Source organism: Neoarius graeffei, chromosome 16 (genome assembly GCF_027579695.1).
Source record: "Neoarius graeffei isolate fNeoGra1 chromosome 16, fNeoGra1.pri, whole genome shotgun sequence".
Classification (NCBI taxonomy): domain Eukaryota; kingdom Metazoa; phylum Chordata; class Actinopteri; order Siluriformes; family Ariidae; genus Neoarius; species Neoarius graeffei.
The window spans coordinates 50,772,875-50,797,031 of NC_083584.1; positions in this window are offsets into that span (position 1 = coordinate 50,772,875).

Genomic DNA, 24,157 nt, shown 5'->3' on the forward strand with positions numbered 1-24,157 from the left:
CTGGCCCCTCTTCTCTTCACCGTGTACACCGTGGACTTCTGCTACAACTCAGAGCTGTGTCACATTCAGAAGTTTACTGATGATACAGCCATTGTTGGGTGTATCAGGGATGACAGAGAGGAGGAGTATAGGAGCCTGGTGAGGGACTTTGCTGTGTGGTGCAACAGGAACCATCTGCAGCTCAACACCTCGAAGACCAAGGAGCTGGTCATTGACTTTGGGAGGTCCAGACCAAGGTCATGACCAGTTCTGATCGAGGGAGTCGAGGTGGAGGCTGTGGATTCCTACAAGTACCTCGGGCTGTGGCTGGACAGCAAGCTGGACTGGACTTGCAAGACCAATCACATATACAGGAAGGGACAGAGCAGGCTATACTTCCTGAGGAGGCTGCGGTCCTTTAACATCTGCAGGAAACTCCTGTCGATGTTCTATCAGTCTGTGGTCACCAGTGTCCTGTTTTACACCGTGGTGTGCTGGAGGGGGCAGCACATCCAAGAAGGACACATCCAGGCTGGACAAACTGATCAGGCGGGCCGGCTCTGTGGTCGGCATGAAGCTGGACTCTCTGGTGACCGTGGCAGAGAAGAGGTTTATGGACAAACTACTGAACATCATGGACAATGCCAGTCACCCTCTGCACACTGTCATCAGCAACCAGAGGAGCCTGTTCAGTGACAGAATGCTCCTTCCCAAGTGCAGGACAAACAGATTCAAAAACTCCTTTGTCCCTCACACCATCAGACTGTACAACTCCTCTCTGGGGGGAAGGAGGGGTAACAGGAGGACAGAGGACCGGAAGGAGCAGTAGCCTAGCCTAACAATAAGCAATACTGGACAATGTTCAATATAAAGTGCAATATCTTTCCTGCTCCCCCCCCCACACACACACTCTCTTCCCCATATCTTATTCTTTTAGATTTGTATATGTAAATACTTAATTTATTTTAATTTATCTAGAAGTTTTCTCTATTTCTTTGCTCTGTTTTTCTGTAATTATGCTGCTGGAATCTTAATTTCCCCGAGGGAACCCTCCCAAAGGGATCAATAAAATTTTATCTAATCTAGTCTAATCAATAATTTCTAGAGTCTTCAGAGAATGGTGTAAAAAACATCCAGTGAGCTACAGAAGCCGAAGACCACATCAGTGCCCACTCCTGTCAGCCAAGAGCAAGAATTTGAGCCTACAGTGAGCACAGATTCAACCAGACTGGAGATTGGAGATTGTAAAAATATGGTGTGGTAGTTTTCCAGTGTTCAAATGTCCAGTTTCCGTCATCCTTTGCTCACTGCAGCCTTATTCCTTACCAACATTTTGCTAATGCTGATTTTCTTCATACTGATGTAGAAAAGTTGTTGAATGGCAAATACCAGTACATTATCACATGTTCACAGCATAGCTGATTTATGTATAGTGCTGCTCACAAAACAGCATAAAAGGCAAAGCTCACAGAGAACAAAAAAAAAAAAAAAACATGATGACTAAATGGGGAAAACCTCCTCAGTGTGATGTGCAATAGAATTCCATAAACATATTTAATTTTGACAACACAATATACATATACAGTATAAAATTGCAGTCATGCATACAATGAGGACACACATTTTATTTACTGGATTTTCACAAATACCACATTTGTTGTGTAAATACTGCCCCTCTAGCCCATTTATACCAGAATTCCCTGGGTTTGTCTATAACAAACAAAGGTGAGCTTCAGGTCAATATAGCTCTGTATTCTAGTTCCTGTCTCCACTGTGTATACTCATGCTTTACTGCAGAAAGATGGTGACCTCCTAATCAGTTGATACTTGACCTCAAAACAGCACAGTGGGAAACAAAAATGCTATTTTGTCCAGCTTTTATATGGTTTATGCATAAAACTGATAAATAGGGCAAACTGTTATGTCACATATTAAAGGCATGAACATTAGACAGTCAATTATTCATCAAGTGATTGCAGAACAATTATAATTTGTCATTAAACATTTACAAAAAAAAAGTGGGGTGTAATCAATTCATTATGCAGTTTTCTGCACATAGTTTGCAAAATCTGTGAAAGTGAAATTACTGTGCCAAAGGTCATAATTTATTGTGTGTCAGGCAGATATCTTATGTGAAGTGTCTCTGTGCATAACTCAGAGCCAGTGTTCTGACTGATTAAAAAAATGTAATTGATAAGCTTCATCCTTTATACATCTACTACAAGAGATAATAAGGTTGAACATAACAGGCTGGAATGATCAGAGGTTTGGTCAAATAAGAATGCACTGTTTAAAGTGCTCATAAGCAGAGAAAGGAGCTGATTGGATCTGTAATCCTCAGAGTTTTTCCTGAAGAGTCTGTGAGAAAAAAATCTCCCACCATAACCCACTTTCAGGATGCTTCATTCAATAAATAATACTTTCTTTCTATCATCATCATCATCATCATCATCACAATAACATCAGTTTATTTGTATAGTGCTTTTAACAACAGACATTATCACAAAGAAGCTTTACAGAGAAATAAAAATCTTAAACATATGAGCTAATTTTATCCCTAATACATTTATTTATTTATCCCTGATGAGCAAGCCTGAGGTGACAGTGGCAAGGAAAAACTCCCTCAGACAACATGAGGAAGAAACCTTGAGAGGAACCAGACTCAAAAGGTAACCCATCCTCATCTGGGTGATAACAGATAGCATGATTATAAATAACTAATTTCTATAACTGTGTCCTATACAGTCACAAAGTACAACTGTATAACCAGGAAATTCATTATAGTTTTAGCATGAAGTCTATTTTGTTGAAGTTATCAACTGTTCATTGATGGAGACTTGATTGCAAGGCTGATCATGACAACTGTAGTCCTTAAGTTAGCAAGTCAACTGTAGTCCTCAGACATAAATGTATTACTGTAAGTGTTCAGAGTCCTAAAGTTTCCTCCGGGTGCTCCGGTTACCCCCACAATTCAAAGACATGCAGTTAGGTTAACATAGGATGGCCTTGGGCTGAAGTGCCCAAGAGTGGCGGCGCGTACGTATGCAGCGGCTTTGCTCTCCTGTGATGAATTAAATTTCATTGTACATTTGTGCAGTGACAATAAAGGCATTCTATTCTATAAAAGTTATCATAGCAATTGTAGTCCTAAACCTTCATAGCAAAAACTGTAAGTGTCCAGAGCCATCTTCTAAGTGTATCTTTCAACTGTCCATATGGGGCCATCCTCCACAGGAGTGATGTGATGAGAACCTCAGCCAGACTAATGCCGCTTTTCCACTACAAACGCGGCTGAGCCGTGCCGTGCCGAGTCGAGCCGAGTCGAGCTGAGTCGAGCTGAGCGGGGCTGTTGAAGTTGCATTTCGACTACAACCGCGCTGAACCGTGCTGGCTGGAAGTGGGTGGACACATTGGGTGGAGTTAGCGAAAGTGGGTGGACATCACGTGATGTCGTTAAGCAGCGCAAACAGTGACATCAGTGACAGTGGCGGAACAAGTCAGAGCCGGGCCGGGGGCGGGGCAAATGACCGGGCCCTTTATTAAAGCTTATCATAACATCATTTTAGGCTACAAAATGTCCGCAGCTGCGGTGTTTACCAATTTCAACACTACCGGGTGCAACTATGTTATTTAGTACATCAAGTCCTTCAAACGAACATGTAACTCAGAAACAAAAAACATTAGGATACTGTACATGGCTCATAATAAAACATCAGTAGCCTATACTGCGCACATTATTTGAAGGGCATACGAATGAGCGCTCAGAGTGGTGACAGGAAGAGTCAGAAATAAAAGGAGGGCGGTGCAAACCTCACTGAATGCACTGTGTTTACCAATTTCAACACTACGGGGTGCAACTATGTTATTTTGTACATTAAGTCCTTCAAACGAACATGTAACTCAAACAAAAAAACATTCGGCGACATACTGTACATGGCTCATAATAAAACATCAATAGCCTACTGCGCGCATTATTTGAAGGGCATACGGCGAGCCTTGCGCTCCGCGAACTCGTCCACGATGCTCTGTATGTCACTGATTCAGTGAGCTTTTAAGCGGTAGTCTCACGACCCGAATAGTAAACAATAAACATGGAGGACATGGAGTCGTTAGTGTTGCTGGTCTTGGTGCTGTGGCTTGTTGTCACCTACAACGCCAACAGATACTGGCAAGAGCGTATAGATGAGGCGAGGCGCATAAGGCTTCAGAAATTCTCGTAATTCATAATTATTATTCTTCCGGGTTTGCGGTGTTTACAGATCCCAGCGCGCTCACGGGGCGTGTGTGGGCATGTGAGGACACTCCTCCTCACCAATCAGTGCACAGGGGAGTGTCTGCTCACGCCCCCAGCCTCAGTCGGCACGGTTTGGCTCGCTTCAGCCCCACTCCAAAACGGTGCGAGTTTTAGGGGCTAAGCAGGGCTGAAACGAGCTGAGTCGTGCTGGTTTTTGGTAGTCGAAACGCGAGCCGTGTCGGGCTGAAGTGAGCTGAAGCGAGCTGAAAAAGGGTAGTGGAAAAGGGCCATAAGGGCATTAGGATGAATCAGGCAGGTTCAAAGAGCAGGAGAGAATGTTCACATGGGTTTGTTGATGGTGGAGTAGCTGGCTGCTTTATGTCCTAGGGCTCCCTCATGTCTGTTTTACCTTCTGGCTCTCCCTTTTATGCTGTCATAGTCTTGCTAGAGTCTCTGCTTGCACTCAGCGCAAAATGTATATTGTTCTTATCCATTAGGTGACAACAGGCATACCTAATAGCCTGTGTTCTTGTTCTCTCTCTCTCTCTCTCAAGTTACACGTCAACCCTGAAATGCCAGTGATGCTGACCTCTTCTGCCCTTTGGACCTGCCTGATCCATCCTGTTGCCATACTTCTGGCTGGAGTCTCACCACGTTGCTCCTGTGGAGGATGGCCCCATATGGACAGTCTAAAGACACACTTGGAAGATGGCCCTGGACACTTACAGTTTTGCTATGATAGTTTAGGACTAAAATTGTCATGATAACTTTAGGACTGCAGTTGTCATGAACAGTCTTGCACTCAAGTCTCCATCAATGAACAGTTGATAACTTCAACAAAATAGACTTCATGCTTAAACTATAATGAATTTGCTGGCTACACAGTTGTACTTTGTGATGATACTGGATACAGTTATAGAAGCGAGTTATTTATAGTCATGCTATCTGTTATCACCCAGATGAGGATGGTTTCCCTTTTGAGTCTGGTTCCTCTCAAGGTTTCTTCCTCATGTCATCTGAAGGAGTTTTTCCTTGCCAGCATCACAACAAGCTTGCTTATCAGGGATAAATACATTTATTAGGGATAAAATTAGTTCATAAGTTTAAAGTCTTTATTTTTCTGTAAAGGAGCTTTGCAACAATGTCTGTTGTTAAAAGCGCTGTACAAATAAATTGACTTGACTTGAGAGGCCAGCTTCACTAGTATATTAAGATACCAGTCCTTTGACAGGATTTGATGACATGGCATCCTTGAAAGGCAGCCATTACAGGATCCTTCTTTGACACTGAGAATCAGCCCATAGAGTATATCCAACATGCAAGAAGATAGAGAATGGTTAGAATTTGGGTAAAGTAGCCAATTTATGTCGTGTAGTCAATGTTGAAGTTTGGTGAAAATTAATGTGGATCCACAAAACAAGGTTGTGAGAAATGGGCCAGAACTTTGGGTTTGTATTTGGGCTCAAAGGTCTTTGCAGGTGGTATCTCAAACACAGTTTGGATGGGTCTTTGGCCTCTGGAATAAACTGTTTTTATTCCAACACTATCTTATAACAATACTTTTAATATCTTAACTATTCATGCATATAGACTTTTCTCTCCCCTGATGGGAGGAGCTCTTTGGAGTATTTTGGTTGCTCTCTCTCTGTGTGTGTGTGTGTGTGTGTGTGAGACCAGCAGGTGACAGGTGTCATAACTTAATACTGAATCCAAACTCTGCATGCTCCTCCCAGCACCCATCTGTTTGGGGATGAGCCCAGAAGAAAAGGGTTCTCAAGCACAGATGACTAATTGGGTCACAGTGCTCACACAGGCATGAGCATGATACAGCTCGCCTATATTTGTATGTGTGAGCCACTTTGCAGTCAACTCCAGAATTACTACTGTAGCATCCTTCAAGAGAATAAGCAAAAACTTTTCCACTCAAACAGTTGCAGAAATTGAGCACTGTCTTTTAACAAACATTTTCCAAAAAAAAATCATTTATTTATTAATCTCCAGTAATCAATTTTTCCTGGTCACAGCCGTCAGAGCCTGTCCTGAGAACACTAGGCGTGAGGTGGGAACACAATAAGAACATGCAGAGCTCTGCACAGCCGATAACCCAAGCTTAGGAACATACCAGATCAAGTATAAGGTCCCATGCAAAGTCCCTTTTTCATGTATCACTTTGGAGAAAGCCAAGGAGCTTTCAACACAAAGGAGATAAATGGATCTTGACTTGAACAAGTCTGGTAATGGACATTTTAATTAAAAATACCATTAGGCACAATCACGGACAAAAAATTGGCACATAATCTACACATTGAGGAGGATGGTAAGACATAGAAGACCTATGTGTCTTACCATCATCCTAAAATCAATTATTTTATCAACTAAAAAAAAAAGTTCATCAACTTTAAAAAATAAAATAAAATAATTCTGGGAACACCCCCACACTGTTAAATGTTTTGTGAATCACTGATGCTTTGCAGCCAGTGGTCCAAGGGATCTTGTAAAATGTGAGTAACCAAATATTTTATTTCAAAATCTGGGAGCCTTCGGCAGGGGGTTAAAACTTGGCCTTAGATCAAACTTTCAACAAGATAACCCCAAACATACACCTTATGACACAAAGTTTGTGGACATCTGTCCATCACTCCCATTTAACCTAACCTGTATAATAACCTCCAATCTTCTGAGAAAGTTTTCCATTAAATTTTGGAGCATAGCTGTGGGTATTTGCCCATTCAGCCAAAAAGAGCATTTGTGTGGTCAGGCACTGATTTTGGACAAGGAGGCCTGGGGTGCAGTTGGTGTTCCAACTAGTGTACCATCCCAAAGGTATCCAATGGGGTTGAGGTGAAGGCCCTGTGCTGTCTACTCAAGTTTGTCCCCTCCAGCTTTGGCAAACCATGTCTTCATGGAGCTTGCTTTGTGCACAAGGGCATTGTCATGTTGGAACGGGTTTGAGCCTCTTAGTTCCAGTGAGGAGAAAGTTATAATTCTACAGCAAACAAAGACATTCATTACAAATGTGTGCTTTTAACTTTGTGGCAGTAGTTTGGGGAAGAACCACATATGGGTGTGATGGTGAGGTGTCCACATACTTTTGACCTAATGCAGAATGCTTGCAGGAACACAAAATCAGCAGTTTTTAGTTTCCATTTTAATCTCTGGACTTAAAGCCTATTGAAATCCTGTGGTCTGAATTGAACATGGTAGTCCTCAAGTACAAACCTAAGAACATGAGGGAAGCTTGAAATGGAGTGTGCAAGACCCTTCCACAGATCAGTACCTCAAAACCGTTTTCTTCTATAGTTTGAAAGAAGTGTTTAAAGTTTGTGTGTTTTTTTTTAATGTCTGACATATTTGTGTGAATAAGATCTCAGCAGTGTGTGAAGTTCACATCTATAAAAATATAAGAGGAGCTGTGAATGTGTGTTGAGCTGTCACTGAATTTAGTGGTGAATGTCCTTTTCTGCATAAAAGGGACAGTTATTTTATTCCAAGAAAGTGTCATCTATGCTAATTAATAATATTTTTAATCACAACACCCTAGGAAGTTGGCTAAATGTATATAGGAAGATTTTCAGCAATACATAGAATAATATGTAATGTTAAGCAGGCCAGGTCTAACAGATACTTGAGATTATTTGTCCCAGCAGCTGTTGGGTTCCTTAATAAGCTTTACCGTAGGTCATTTTGTTATTTTTGTGCATGTATAAATTCCTTGATATGTTTTTGAATATACAGTATTGTGATCTTACATTTTTGATATGTGTATTTATGTCTATGTTTACTATCTTCTGTGTCATGTTTTATGTGCTTAAATGTATATTTGTGTTGGCTACTTGTTGTGAATCAAATTGCCCCTAGGGGACATTAAAGATAATCCAAAATCCATAATATCCTTAGTTGTATATTACAACACTGATTCCAAAAAAGTTGGGACAAAGTACAAATTGTAAATAAAAACGGAATGCAATGATGTGGAAGTTTCAAAATTCCATATTTTATTCAGAATAGAACATATGGTAGATGACATATCAAATGTTTAAACTGAGAAAATGTATCATTTAAAGAGAAAAATTAGGTGATTTTAAATTTCATGACAACAACACATCTCAAAAAAGTTGTGACATGGCCATGTTTACCACTGTGAGACATCCCCTTTTCTCTTTACAACAGTCTGTAAACGTCTGGGGACTGAGGAGACAAGTTGCTCAAGTTTAGGGATAGGAATGTTAACCCATTCTTGTCTAATGTAGGATTCTAGTTGCTCAACTGTCTTAGGTCTTTTTTGTCATATCTTCCATTTTATGATGGAAGGCTGGATGGACCGGCCTTCCATTGAAATTAATGGGTTAGGGTTTGTTTTTGAATAACTCTGAAACTAAAGGACCTACGGCTTCGCGTTTTCTATGGGTGAAAGATCTGGACTGCAGGCTGGCCAGTTCAGTACCCGGACCCTTCTTCTACGCAGCCATGATGCTGTAATTGATGCAGTATGTGGTTTGACATTGTCATGTTGGAAAATGCAAGGTCTTCCCTGAAAGAGACGTCGTCTGGATGGGAGCATATGTTGCTCTAGAACCTGGATATACCTTTCAGCATTGATGGTGTCTTTCCAGATGTGTAAACTGCCCATGCCACACGCACTAATGCAACCCCATACGATCAGAGATGCAGGCTTCTGAACTGAGCGCTGATAACAACTTGGGTCGTCCTTCTCCTCTTTAGTCCGAATGACACGGCATCCCTGATTTCCATAAAGAACTTCAAATTTTGATTCGTCTGACCACAGAACAGTTTTCCACTTTGCCACAGTCCATTTTAAATGAGCCTTGGCCCAGAGAAGACGTCTGCGCTTCTGGATCATGTTTAGATATGGCTTCTTCCTTGAACTATCGAGTTTTAGCTGGCAACGGCAGATGGCACGGTGAATTGTGTTCACAGATAATGTTCTCTGGAAATATTCCTGAGCCCATTTTGTGATTTCCAATACAGAAGCATGCCTGTATGTGATGCAGTGCTGTCTAAGGGCCCGAAGATCACAGGCACCCAGTATGGTTTTCCGGCCTTGACCCTTACACACAGAGATTCTTCCAGATTCTCTGAATCTTCTGATGATATTATGCACTGTAGATGATGATATGTTCAAACTCTTTGCAATTTTACACTGTCGAACTCCTTTCTGATATTGTTCTACTATTTGTCGGCGCAGAATTAGGGGGATTGGTGATCCTCTTCCCACCTTGACTTCTGAGAGCTGCTGCCATTCCAAGATACTCTTTTTATACCCAGTCATGTTAATGACCTATTGCCAATTGACCTAATGAGTTGCAATTTGGTCCTCCAGCTGTTCCTTTTTTGTACCTTTAACTTTTCCAGCCTCTTATTGCCCCTGTCCCAACTTTTTTGAGATGTGTTGCTGTCATGAAATTTCAAAATGTCTCACTTTCGACATTTGATATGTTGTCCATGTTCTATTGTGAATACAATATCAGTTTTTGAGATTTGTAAATTATTGCATTCTGTTTTTATTTACAATTTGTACTTTGTCCCAACTTTTTTGGAATTGGGGTTGTATTAATTTTAAATATGAGATTGTAAGATTATCATTATATTGTCTTCTGGGTTTTAAGCTGGTGTGATTTCAATCCAAATAGCTGCAGATAAGTTATTACAACAACTGTCTGAATTATCAGTCAAAAAGAATGGTCTCACTGGTCTCATGTTCACATTTACACCAGGAAACTAATAAAACCACAAGATGGGAAAAGGACTAAATTAAAAAGGACCATCTCAGTCAAAATTACGCTGAATTTTTGTATGGGTGATAATTCCTGCTCAAGATGTTCAGTCTGAATCTGCTGAATCTGAGGACCTTTTCACATGTGCTTTGTTACTGCTGTTATTCAAATAAAGACTTTCACCTTTTTCACCAATTTCAACGAAGTCCTTTTCTTCCTCACAAACAATTAGCAAGTAAAGTGTGATATTGACACTAAGTGATGTCTATTATAATCTGGCAAAGTATGTAATCAGGATGTTACAAACCCTTGCAATGAGTTCAGTCCATGTCCTCCAATAGTTGTGAAGGAAACCACCCTGGCAATCTGGAATGAAAGGAAGTAGAATGTAGCTGTGGTTCTATGAATAAGTAGAGGAGAACCCAGGCAACCTGAGTCATTCAGATGGCTGAGATTGGCCAGGGCAAGAAGTGCCAACTTTGCTGGTAGTACTCAGCAAAGAAAGGAGCAAATGGACTTTGGACTCCACCAGGTCTAAAGGAAACTGCCCTGGCAGTTTACTACTCAGTCATAGAACCACAGTGACATACATAAACTTTTGTTTCACTATAGCATTTGCCATAAAAAAAATTATACAATTTAATATTTAAGAATGTGGCCAACTGCTGATCGTATAATTAAAATATGCTTTGCTATCTTTTCTGTCTGTCGTCATAATGGGCAGATAAAAGTGTAATGAACTGAACATAAGCAAAAAGGTCTGCAGTTCTCTGTTTTATCTGTGATGTGCTGCTCCACTGGGCATGAGTCATTTAACACCTTGAGTATTAGTATTTTTGTATATTCTCTTGTACAGTAGTTCCTGATGATGACAGTAAATGAAGGTATGATGTTCTGTTACCAGCAGTGGAAGGACTGGATAAGTGGATCAGCAATGAGCTTCACATCAATGATTGATCTAAGATCTGGCCAGCTACAACAGTTGCAGAGGAGTTCGGGCTTGTCATGACAGAGAGATTCAGTAGACAGGAAGATCAGACAGGCTATGCTCAGCACAATTTCAGGGTGGAAATGGGCAGCCATTACATTTGTAACTCTGGTGAAGAGGGCACTGAAATTGAAAGAATACAAATGTAGGAAGTCAAGGGCTGGTGACTGTCCACTGCCAGCAATGAGGAAGGCAAACCCAAAGGAGTCGAGAGCTATGGTCCATGCTGAGGTGAGAAAATTGGAGGAGGAGGTTATCTTGAAGGTTCCTGTCCAAGAGGAAGACTAATTGTCCTGACTTATGGAGGTTGGAACACTTCAGATGTCCTTTCTGTTACAGCTAGTCTAAGACGCCCTTCCAACCATGGTCAACTATTGACAGCTTGGAAGGAAGTTCCAATTCCCTGATGAGATCCTGATGACAACCTTCAGATCAGATACAGTCTTTCGACCTCTAGAGGGGAAGAATGTTGCCATTATAGAGATAATTGTTCCATGGGCAAGGGCTGTCAGAAGGCAAGTGCAGAGAAAAAGGCTCACAAACCTGTTCACAGTGGATTTCAGCTGCTCAGTTTGTCTTGAACCTGCTGTGATTCATAGGTATGCAAGAAAAACAGAGAAGAACTACAGTATGTCAACTGGGAGAGGAGACCAGAAAGCTGATAGCCAGTGAGAAATTAACAGTGACTTGGCCACCACTGTTGACCGCTAGATCTGAATGTGTGGAACAGTGTTAGTGAACATATCTAACAGAGTGAGGGATGTTGTGACTTGAGTGCACACAAAGCTATTTGTGAGCATGAAACAGTGAACTGAATGTGCAGAGAAGCTGCCATGAGTGAGTGTATGTTTGTTCTGTGAGTGTTCGGCAGTGACAGACATTCACACTTTGCAGACTCACAGGGCTACATTCTGACTGGCAGATCAAGGTGAATTTTGAGACTTTGAGATTGGAAATAAGATTCATAGTTCCACTGCTATGATAGGTCACAGCAATTCCCTTTCTTTCAGAAACAGGCTTTGATTTCATACCATGTAAAATTTCCCAAACCAGTCTTTAGCCATGTTGCTTGTTTTAAGCATTTTGTAACCCTAATTCCAAAAACGTTGGGATGCTGTGTAAAGTATAAAGTAAACCAGAATGTGATGATTCACAAATCATGGAAGCCCTAATTATATATTACAAAGACAACATCAAATGTTAAAACTGAGAAATTTTATTGTTTTTTGAAAAAAATATATGCTCATTTTGAATTTGATGTCCGCAACACATTTCAAGAAAGTTGGGACAGGGGCATGTTTACCACTGTGTTACATCACCTCTACTTTTAACAACAACTGTGTAAATGTTTGGGAACTGAGGAGACGAATTGCTATAGTTTTGAAAGAGAAACCTTGTCCCATTCGTGTCTGATATATAATTTCGTTTGCTCAACAGTTCAGGGTCTTTTTTGTTGTATTTTGTGGTTTATAATACACCAAATGTTTTCAATGGGTGACAGGTCTGGACTGCAGGCAGGCCAGTTTAGCACCTGGACTCTTTTACTATGGAGCCATGCAGTTATAATATGTGCAGAATGCAGTTTGGCATTGTCTGCTTAAATTAAGCAAGGCTTTCCCTGAAAATGATATTGTCTGGATGGCAGCATGTTGCTCCAAAACCTACAGTGGGGCAAAAAAGTATTTAGTCAGTCACCAATTGTGCAAGTTCTCCCACTTAAAAAGATGAGAGAGGCCTGTAATTTTCATCATAGGTATACCTCAACTATGAGAGACAAAATGAGAGAAAAAAAAAATCCAGAAAATCACATTATCTGATTTTTAAAGAATTTATTTGCAAATTATGGTGGAAAATAAGTATTTGGTCAATAACAAAAGTTCATCTCAATACCTTGTTATATACCCTTTGTTGGCAATGACAGAGGTCAAATGTTTTCTGTAAGTCTTCACAAGGTTTTCACACACTGTTGCTGGTATTTTGGCCCATTCCTCCATGCAGAACTCCTCTAGAGCAGTGATGTTTTGGGGCTGTCGCTGGGCAACACGGACTTTCAACTCCCTCCAAAGATTTTCTATGGGGTTGAGATCTGGAGACTGGCTAGGCCACTCCAGGACCTTGAAATGCTTCTTACGAAGCCACTCCTTCGTTGCCCGGGCGGTGTGTTTGGGATCATTGTCATGCTGAAAGACCCAGCCACATTTCATCTTCAATGCCCTTGCTGATGGAAGGAGGTTTTCACTCAAAATCTCATGATACATGGCCCCATTCATTCTTTCCTTTACACGGATCAGTCATCTTGGTCCCTTTGCAGGAAAACAGCCCCAAAGCATGATGTTTCCACCCACATGCTTCACAGTAGGTATGGTGTTCTTTGGATGCAACTCAGCATTCTTTCTCCTCCAAACACGACAAGTTGAGTTTTTACCAAAAAGTTCTATTTTGGTTTCATCTGACCATATGACATTCTCCCAGTCCTCTTCTGGATCATCCAAATGCTCTCTAGCAAACTTCAGATGGGCTTGGACATGTACTGGCTTAAGCAGGAGGACACGTCTGGCACTGCAGGATTTCAGTCCCTGGTGACGTAGTGTGTTACTTGACACCTACCTCGAGTCTGAGTCCAGTCTTGAATCCTCAGTGTTCAAGTCTGAGTTTGGCACATGCTCTGCTGCGACAACACAGTTTTGCCGCGTCTCATACACACCTCGTCACGGCTGTCTCGTCTCGTTTCAAGTACTGTCTAAGTTTTTTTTTTGTCTAAGTTTGTCTAAGTCCGTCTAGTGTCTCTCGTTTGTCAATTATGGCAAAAATGCCTGGATTAATCATTGCCCTAGCGATCATCACGCATCTGATGACCTGCGATGGTCTTACAGTGCAACCAGTGATAGATGGAAGGGTACTCACCTACAGCCGAGAAGACCTGCTATCATTACGGGACTGTACGCCAAGTAACATCAAGCCAGCGGCAGCGGAAACATTACCCCCGGAGCTCCGACCCAGGAAAAGGGACAAACGGGGAGGAATCCGTAGTAGGATTAGAAGACGTCCCTTTAAACCACCTCTCCCCTCCATCATCTTGGCAAATGTCCGGTCCCTCCGCAACAAGATGGATGTGCTACATGCTCGATGCCGGCTGGAAAGGGCTTTTAGAGACACCTGCATTATTGCCCTGACCGAGACCTGGCTGGATGGGATGACCTCCGAAAACGAGGTAACCCTAGATGGCTTCACCATCATCAGGTCGGACAGGACGGCTCAATCAGGGAAGATGCGGGGTGGGGGCGTGTGTCTTTACATCAATGACAGATGGTGTACTAATATCAAGGTCCATCAAAAGATATGTACACCAAATATTGAGATATTGACTGTGTCTCTACGCCCCCACTATCTCCCCCGAGAATTCCCCACTGTTGTGACTAGCTGTGTTTACATTCCCCCAGACGCTAACACCAACAGGGCATCTGAGCTGGTTGCTAAAGAAGCTAACTTGATGCTTGCTAAGTACCCTGGGGCTCCGGTGCTTATAATGGGGGATTACAATAAATGCAGACTGGACACTACTTTACCAACATTTCAACAGTATGTTGACATCCCCACCAGAAAGGATGACATTCTGGACTTATGTTACGGCAACATCGCCAACGCTTTCAGGACACGCTCATATCCTCCACTTGGACTCGCAGACCACAACATGATCTGTTTACTTCCGGTATACAAACAGGAACTCAAAAGACTCAAACCAGAGACCTACAGCGCCCCCCAATGGACGGAGGACGCCACTGCTCAACTCCAAGGCTCTCTGGCATGCACCAACTGGGACACGTTTGATGGAGAACCACTAGATGACAAGGTATCCATCATCACAGACTACATAAATTTCTGCATCCAGACCACTATACCAATAAAGAAAATAAAAAAAATACCCAAACTCTAAACCTTGGATCACACCACAGCTAAAGAAAAATTTGAAAGAAAAACACAGAGCTTTCAAGACAAAGAACTGGGCAGCACTCAGAGCAGCAAACAGGGACATAAAAAATGAAATCTTCAAAGCCAAACTACAATATAAAAATAAACTGGAACAACAATTCAGTTCCATGAACACCAGGCAAGCCTTCCAGATGGCCAAAACAATGACTGGTAGCACCCCTAAACCCAGCACTCCAATCTCACCCGAGCAAGGACATAAATTGAACATCTTCTTTAACCGGTTTGATACAGATGATTTCACAGAAGAATGCCGCAGACAGCTGGATGCACTCCCTCTGCTGGACCCAGATGAACCAGCCCCCTTCTCAGAGGAGGATGTTAGGCGGCAGCTGAGGAAATGCAAGCCAGGCAAGGCCCCAGGGCCCGATGGGATCTCAGCCAGGGTGCTTAAGACCTGTGCAAACGAACTCTCTGCCATAATCCATTCTCTCTTCTGTGAAGCCTACCATCAATGTAAAATTCCCACCCCCTGGAAAACAGCCACAATAATCCCAGTACCCAAGAAACCCCAACCCAAAGAGCCCAATGACTACCATCCTATTGCCCTCACTTCCATCCTGATGAAGTGCCTGGAGTATCTGCTGCTTAACACAATCTTGCCACATGTCTGCCAACATTTGGACCCCCTCCAATTTGCCTATAAGGCCAGGAGAGGCACCGAGGATACTGTTGCTTGCCTGCTGCACCTCCTCCTACAACACCTGGACTCCCCAGGCATGACTGCCAGGATTCTGTTTGCAGACTTCAGCTCTGCATTCAACACTATCCAGAGACACCTGCTGATCCAAAAACTGTCCCACCTCAACGTCCCCGCTCGTCTGATCCATCTCCTCCACAACTTCCTCACAAACAGACAACAGGCTGTACGGGTGAGCACAAAAACCACACCTGTACTCACCTCCAACACAGGAGCTCCGCAGGGTTGTGTCTTAAGCCCTTTTTTATATACTCTATACACTAATGACTGTGTCAGTCCTTCATCCAACACCATATATCTCAAATATGCAGATGATACAGCTATTCTTGGCCTCATCACAGACACTCTTTCAACACAACAATACAACCACACAATCTCACACTTCGCCAAATGGTGTGAAAATAATTTCCTCAAACTTAATGTTAACAAAACAAAAGAAATGGTATTTGGTTCCCCACAACCCCTCCACCCCATCACCATTAAAAATGAAACAGTAGAGACAGTAGATCATTTCAAATACTTAGGACTCACTATTGACAATAAACTCACCTTCGAACAACATACAATGGACATTCACAAAAAAGGAAACCAAAGACTGTCAGCAGTACGCAAGCTCAAAGGCCTCCATGTTGCTCCCCACCTACTTCTACTACTGTATTCCAGTATTGTTCAACCTGTTCTCTTGTACTGTTCCACATGTTTTTTTCAATATGCTCACTGTCAAAAACTGCAACAGACTCTTTCAGATAACCAATATTGTCACCAAACTAATCGGTCTGCCCACTCCAAATCTGCAAGACCAAAACAACAAGGCCATCACACGTATTGCACATGCAATATCCCTGGACTTTACCCACCCACTAAATCGGTACTTCTCACTTCTCCCCTCAGGTAAAAGGTACTGCAGTATAAGATGCAATAAGGCCCGTTTCAGCAGAAGCTTAATCCCCTCAGCCATTCAAATGATAAATAAAACATCCCAGAGATAACCATGTCAATGTGTATGCCCTGCCCCCCCCAGGATCCCCTCAGCCATCTAAATGATAAATAAAACATCCCAGAGATAACCAGGTCAATGTGTATGCCCCCCCCCCCCCCTTGCCCCAAATGTATACATGTTTCTCTCTTTTTTGTAGATCCAAATGTATCTGTGACAATGTCTGTATGTCTGTGACTATGTATATATGTCTCTACTGTATGTGTGAAAACAGTCGGATATGTATACACGCCTGTGACCATGTCCATGTGTTTGTGATTATGTATGTCTCTACTGTATGTATGAAACAGCCCTTAAAACGTGCTATGAAATGTATGTAAACTGTGAAAAAGAATTTCCCTGAGGGGACTGTAAAATAAACTAACTAAACTAACTAAACTAACTAACTAACTAACTAACTACTGATGGTAGCCTTTGTTACTTTGGTCCCAGCTCTCTGCAGGTCATTCACTAGGTCCCCCCATGTGGTTCTGGGATTTTTGCTCACTATTCTTGTGATCATTTTGACCCCACGGGGTGAGATCTTGCGTGGAGCCCCAGATCAAGGGAGATTATCAGTGGTCTTGTATGTATTCCATTTTCTAATAATTGCTCCCACGGTTGATTTCTTCACACCAAGCTGCTTACCTATTACAGATTCAGTCTTCCCAGCCTGGTGCAGGTCTACAATTTTGTTTCTTGTGTCCTTTGACAGCACTTTGGTCTTGGCCATAGTGGAGTTTGGAGTGTGACTGTTTGAGTTTGTGGACAGGTGTATTTTATACTGATAACGAGTTCAAACAGGTGCCATTAATACAGGTAACGAGTGGAGGACAGAGGAGCCTCTTAAAGTTGTTGTTACAGGTCTGTGAGAGCCAGAAATCTTGCTTGTTTGTAGGTGACCAAATACTTATTTTACTGAGGAATTTACCAATTAATTCATTAAAAATCCTACAATGTGATTTCCTGGATTCTTTCCCCCCATTCTGTCTCTTATAGTTGAAGTGTACCTATGATGAAAATTACAGGCCTCTCTCATCTTTTTAAGTGGGAGAACTTGCACAATTGGTGGCTGACTAAATACTTTTTTGCCCCACTGTATGTATATCATTCAGCATTAATATTACCTTCCTAGATATGCAGGCTACCCATGCCATGTGCACTAATGCACCCTCATACCATCACAGATGCTGACTTTTGAACTGTGTGCTGATAACAAGCTGGATGTTCCCTCTCCTCTTTAGCCCAGATGATGTACTGTACATGATTTAAAAAAAAAAAGAATTTCAAATTTTTATTCATCAGACCACAGGACAGCTTTCCACTTCACCTCAGTCCATCATAAAAGAGCTCAGGTCCAGAGAAGGTGGCAGTGTTTCTGTTTTTTGTTTATATATAGTTTTAACTTGCATTTGTGGATGCAGTGATGAACTGTGTTCACAGACAATGGCTATTGGAAGTGTTCATGAACCCATGCAGTGATTTCCACTACAGAATCATATCTGTTTTTAATTCAGTGCCACTTGAGGGCCTGAAGATCACAGGCATCCAATATTGGTTTTCAGCCTTGTCCCTTGCGTACAGAGATTTCTCCAGATTTTCTGAGTCTTGTAATGATATTATGTACTGTAGATGACATGATCCCCAAATTCTTTGCAATTTTACATTGAGGAAAGTTATTCTTAAATTGTTGCACTCTTTGCCCATGTAGTCTTTCACAGAGTGGTAAACCCCTCCCCACCTTTACCTCTGAGAGACTCAGCCTCTCTGGGATGCTCTTTTTATACCCAATCATGTTACTGACCTGTTGCCAATTAACCTAATTATTATAATTTTTTTTAACATGACACAATTTTTCCAGTCTTTTGCTGCCCCGTCCCAACATTTTTGTCATGTGATGCTGGCACTAAATTAAAATTTAGCATGCATTTTTCAAAAAACAATAAGATTTATCAGTTTCAACATTGGATATGTTGTCTTTGTACTATTTTCAATGAAATAAAAGGTTTCCATGATTTGCATATCATAGCATTCTTTTTTTATTGACATTTTACACAGTGTCACTTTTTTTTGGAAACCAGGTTGTAATACCTATTCTGCTCTACTTACATAATGCTTTGTTATTATCATTTATACCATCTCAAAACGACAACTGTGCTATCTAAGTGGCAGTTTTAAATGGCTTATATTTATAATGATCTTGCCATCTAATATACTGTTTGAACTCACTTTGATAGCAGCATCTGATACAGTTGTGTTCAGAAGTTTACATCCACTGTCATGAATGTCATGCATTTTAGCGCCCTAGTGGCAGGATGTGACAGAAACATATGGACAACAGGGGTGAGGTGCAAAAAACAGTGGTTTTTATTCCTTTTTTTCAGTGCCTTGTGAGGAGAGGCAGTTGCCGTGGGACATGAGGTCCTTGGTGGGGGAAAGGGTGTTGAGAGTTCCCAAAGCATGAGGAGTGCAAGCCGGGTCCTTTAGAGATGCTGAGGTCCTCTCTACAGTCTTTCCAGCAAAGCAGTGCATCATCTGAACTGGTATCTGGAGGTAAGCAATACAGTGGGTTTATCACTTTTACAGTGGGTTTATTGTTTCATAAAACTTTCCTCCAGAAGGCTTTTTCTTTGTCCATGTCATCAGCTGCAAAGTGCCGATTTTGAAGCAGAAGCTTCTTTCTTGGACAGCAGCCCATGGTGATCTAAATCTCACTTGACTATAGACAGTGTTCCAGAAGCTTCCAGTAGTGGAAGGACTGAATAAGTGGCAGGCCTGTGCCTTGGTGGTTCCTGGGTTGTTCAGTGATCATCTGAGCCAATTTCCTCTCAACTGTTTGGTTCTTCTTCCAGCAAAGTGTCTTGACAAAGTGGCTACATCTCCCAATAACTTGTACTTCCATACAATTTTTTGACCTGTTGATCTTGTTGACCTGTTGATCTTGGAACCTGCATTTGTTTAGAAGTGGTTCCAAGAGACATTCCTGAGTTGTGTATATCTGTGATCCTTGTTCTCAAATCTGCACTGAGCTCCTTCAACTTTCCCATTGTACTGTGTGTTGGTCAAGCCAATGAGTGCTGTCAAACAAATTAATTTTATGTTGGCACAGAAAAGCTACTAGCTGTAGTCAATCATGATCACCAAAAGGAAATTAAGAGGCCTTGGCCAGTTAAAAGACATTTTGGAACTTTCAGCACTACTGAATTAATAATCTAGTGGGTGTATGTAAATTTTTGATTATGTATGTATAATTTGACCCTGTGTTGATTTCAGAAAACCCAAAAGATATTAAAATTTGTGCACTAAATTCTTGTTTGCTTGTTTGTTTGTTTTTATATGAAAGATGTATGTGGTACAGTGATTCTGCAACAGAAAAAAGAGCAGTTAAAAGAAATTACTGAACTCCCAATACTACCATGACATTCATGTCCATGATGATATTCAGGTCCATGTACAGTGCCTTGAAAAAGTATTCATACCCCTTGAACTTTTTCACATTTTTCCACCTTACAACCACGAACTTAAAAGTTTTTTATTGAGATTTTATGTGATAGACCAACACAGAGTAGCACATAATTGTGAAGTGAAATGAAAATGATAAATGGTCTTCAAAATTTTAAACAAATAAAAATCTGAAAAATGTGGTGTGCATTAGTATTCAGCCCCCTGTACTCTGATACCTCTAAATACAATCCAGTGCAATCAATTGCCTTCAGAAGTCATCTAATTAGTTAATAGAGTCCTACTGTGTATAATTTACTCACAGCATAAATACACTTGTTCTGTGAAGGCCTCAGTGGTTTGTTAGAGAACACTGAAGAACAAACAGCATCATGAAGACCAAAAAACTCACCAGATAGGTCAGGGATAAAGTTCTGGAGAAGTTTAAAGCAGGGTTAGGTTATAAAAAAAATATCCCAAGCTCTGACCATCTCAAGAAGCATTGTTCAATCCATCATTCAAAAATGGAAAAAGTATGGCACAACTGCAAACCTACCAAGACATGGCCATCCACCTAAACTGACAGAGCGAGCAAGGAGAGCACTGGTCAGAGAAGCAGCCAAGAGGCCCATGATCACTCTGGAGGAGTTGCAGAAATCCACAGCTCAGGTGGGAGAATCTGTGCACAGGACAACTATAAGTCGTACACTCCACAAATCTGGCCTTTTTGGAAGAGTGGCAAGAAGAAAGCCATTGTTGAAAGACAGGCATAAGAAGTCCTGTTTGCAGTTTGCCAGAAGCCATGTAGGGGACACAGCAAACATGTGGAAGAAGGTGCTTTGGTCAGATGAGACCAAAGCTGAACCTTTTGGCCTAAATGCAAAGTGCTATGTGTGGCGGAAAACTAACACTGCTCATCACCCTGCACACACCATCCCCACTGTGAAACATGGTGGTGGCAGCATCATGCTATGGGGATGCTTTTCTTCAGCAGGGACAGGGAAGCTGGTCAGAGTTGATGGGCAGATGGATAGAGCTAAATACAGGGCAATCCTGGAAGAAAACCTGTTGGAGGCTGCAAAAGACTTGAGACTGGGAAGGAGCTTCACCTTCCAGCAAGACAATGACCCTAAACATATAGCCAGAGCTACAATGGAATGGTTTAGCTCAAAGAATATTCATGTGTTAGAATGGCCCAGTCAAAGTCCAGACCCAAATCCCATTGAGCATCTGTGGCAAGACTTGAAATTGCTGTTCACAGATGCTCTCCATCCAATCTGGCTGAGCTTGAGCTATTTTGCAAAGAAAAATGGGCAAAAATTTCAGTGTCTAGATGTGCAAAGCTGGTAGAGACATACCACAAAAGACTTGCAGCTGTAATTGCAGCAAAAGGTGGCTCTACAAAGTATTGATGCAGGGGGGCTGAATACTAATGCACATCACATTTTTCAGATTTTTATTTGTTTCAAATTTTGAAGACCATTTATCATTTTCGTTTCACTTCACAATTATGTGCTACTCTGTGTTGGTCTATCACATAAAATCTCAATAAAAAACTTTTAAGTTCGTGGTTATAAGGTGGAAAAATGTGAAAAAGTTCAAGGGGTATGAATACTTTTTCAAGGCACTGTATGTAAAATTCTGACTGCAACTGTAGGTATTGTTCGTGGTAGGCTGCTGAATAAGGCCAGAATGGTAAAAAAAAATATGCATATTTTATAACACAAGTGTAACGGTTCTCTGAGGTGGGACAATGAGGAACTGGGAGGCAGGCTTCAGAACAGGTGTCTATTTTCTACTTTCACTTTTTAGTGATCTAGCACACAGACACATGTGGGGTCAGACAGTTCTCTCTCTTGTCATTGGCTAACCCTGAAAGACATACAGAGACACACATTAACAGAGGCTCCAACTTGGGAAATTGCAAAGAGGGAGATTCTCCCTCTCTGCGAGTAGCTCGGAGGGAGACAAGTTTGAGCGCCGTAGGTGCGAAGGCGAGTTATTTATATAATATGAATGATTCACCACATTTCGTGTCAATTTCGTGTCAATTAAATCTTATTAATAGTAACAGATCTAGATAAATCCAATGACTATAGACCAAATTTTAATATGCCTAAAGTCAATGTTAATGTCAATAATGACTATTATAAATTGCCAATGATAGACCCTCTGATGATAATGTTCTTCTAATAATATTCTAAGTCTAAGTTAGTAAAAGTCAGTCAAAAAAAGTCAGACAAGTTCATTAGACTCTAATGTCTGGTCTGGTGATCTAACCTTGTCAGATATAGGGTCGTCTTACTGCCGTCCAAAATAGTCCGCCATTCATCCCTGGTGACCATCGCGATGGGTGATCCGAACTTTATCTTGGTGATTTTCTGATATTTTTTCTTTGAAGTTTGGCTTTCGCCATTTCCACCAATGGAACTTCGTTTCATTATTTCATTCAAGAGAACATAAAGTTAAAGACGAGCAGGCGATAAATGCAGACGAAATGCAGATGCCAAAAAACAAACAAAATGGTTGAGTGTCGCGGGTTTTCTTGTTCTCTCATGCATATCATTAATATCACCATCTGTATGCTTTATCGGTAACTGCTAAGACATTGGGTGGGCTCAAGTGTGTAGCCTGCGGCGTACCGAATTCTGCTCGATTCATATGCGCTCTTGATCTGCGTGCGCATGCCTCCGCCATTCACTCCAATCCCCCCAGTGCGCCGATCGGTGTACCAACCGGGGATTCAGCATATAATTGAATTGGTACACATTTGAGTCCATCCATACAATGTCAGACGCACGAAAAGCGGAAAGTCAACTATTAATTTTCGTCAACATAAACGTATCAAGTTATATATATTTTTTAATTAATCATGTGTAGTAAGGGCGGGTGGGAGATTTTTATGTTGTCAGCGGGAGGTCAGGAGAATTTTCTAAATGTTCCCTAAAGCGGGAGATCTCCCACCCATGGCAGGAGAGTTGGAGCCTCTGCATTAATAGCAGCCAGTAATTACACACAGGTGTAACTCATCACATGTTACCTGCTGGTTCAACCTGGCTCCTCACTGTTCATAGCTGATGCTTGACCATACCCTTGCTGCCACATCAAGTTAACACCTATTGTTGAAACACTTGAAAATGGCTGTGTACCACCTGAGAACATCAAGCCCTGGCTAAGGCAACCACCATCCCAGAATGGTAGCACATGAAGCATGGTGTATGAAAATGAAGCAAGAATGTACAACTTCCTAGCAATAATAAACTTCCTGCCAGATGACAGAACACCAAAGTAATGTTTGATTAAAGATTGCTTTCATTAAAAAATACTTTCCAGGGTGAATGCACAAATGTATCAAAGAGTATCATCCACCCATTTTCTATACCACTTATCCATCAGAGTCATGGGTGAGCTGGAGCCAATCCCAGCTGACATTGGGTGCACGGCTTGAAATTCGCGGTGGTCTGGTCGCCCGAGGTGACTTAATTTGTCATTTGGCGGGTAATTCCTGTCACTAGCCAGCCCAGCTGGCTAGTTGAAAATAAAAAATATATATGAAGCAAAGATTCAGACACACCGTCAACTAAAGCCGCCACATATTAAGCGTGTGCCGTGTCTGTGTTAATCAATGTGTTTATCGGCAGGACGGAAAATACCGAAGAATTCTGAATCATATCGTGTACGAGTCAAGCTGTCGGTTTTTTCACTACTGCGCATGCATATACCGCATTTCGTTGAATATCATGGTAATCACGTGTAGCCCTCCCACACATGACCAGGCTCATTATTTTACTTTGTCTAGGAGGGTATGAAGAATATCCACTATGGGAAGGCACATCAGGCTTGTAGAAAACACCATATAACTTTAGGAACTCTTATGGTTTTAAAGCAAACATTTACCCTCATCTACACACCTTGTTATCATTATATATACACAGACACCGTTATAAATTTGTAATAGAAAGAACAAGAATAAATGTATTACCAAGTATTTTGTTTGTTTGTTTGTTTGACAGTGTGATAACCCAAATGATGACCACTCAAATTATTTTTCAACAACCCCAAACAGTCCGCGTATTAGAAGAGAGAAAAGTTTTAATGAACCTAATTAAGCATACTG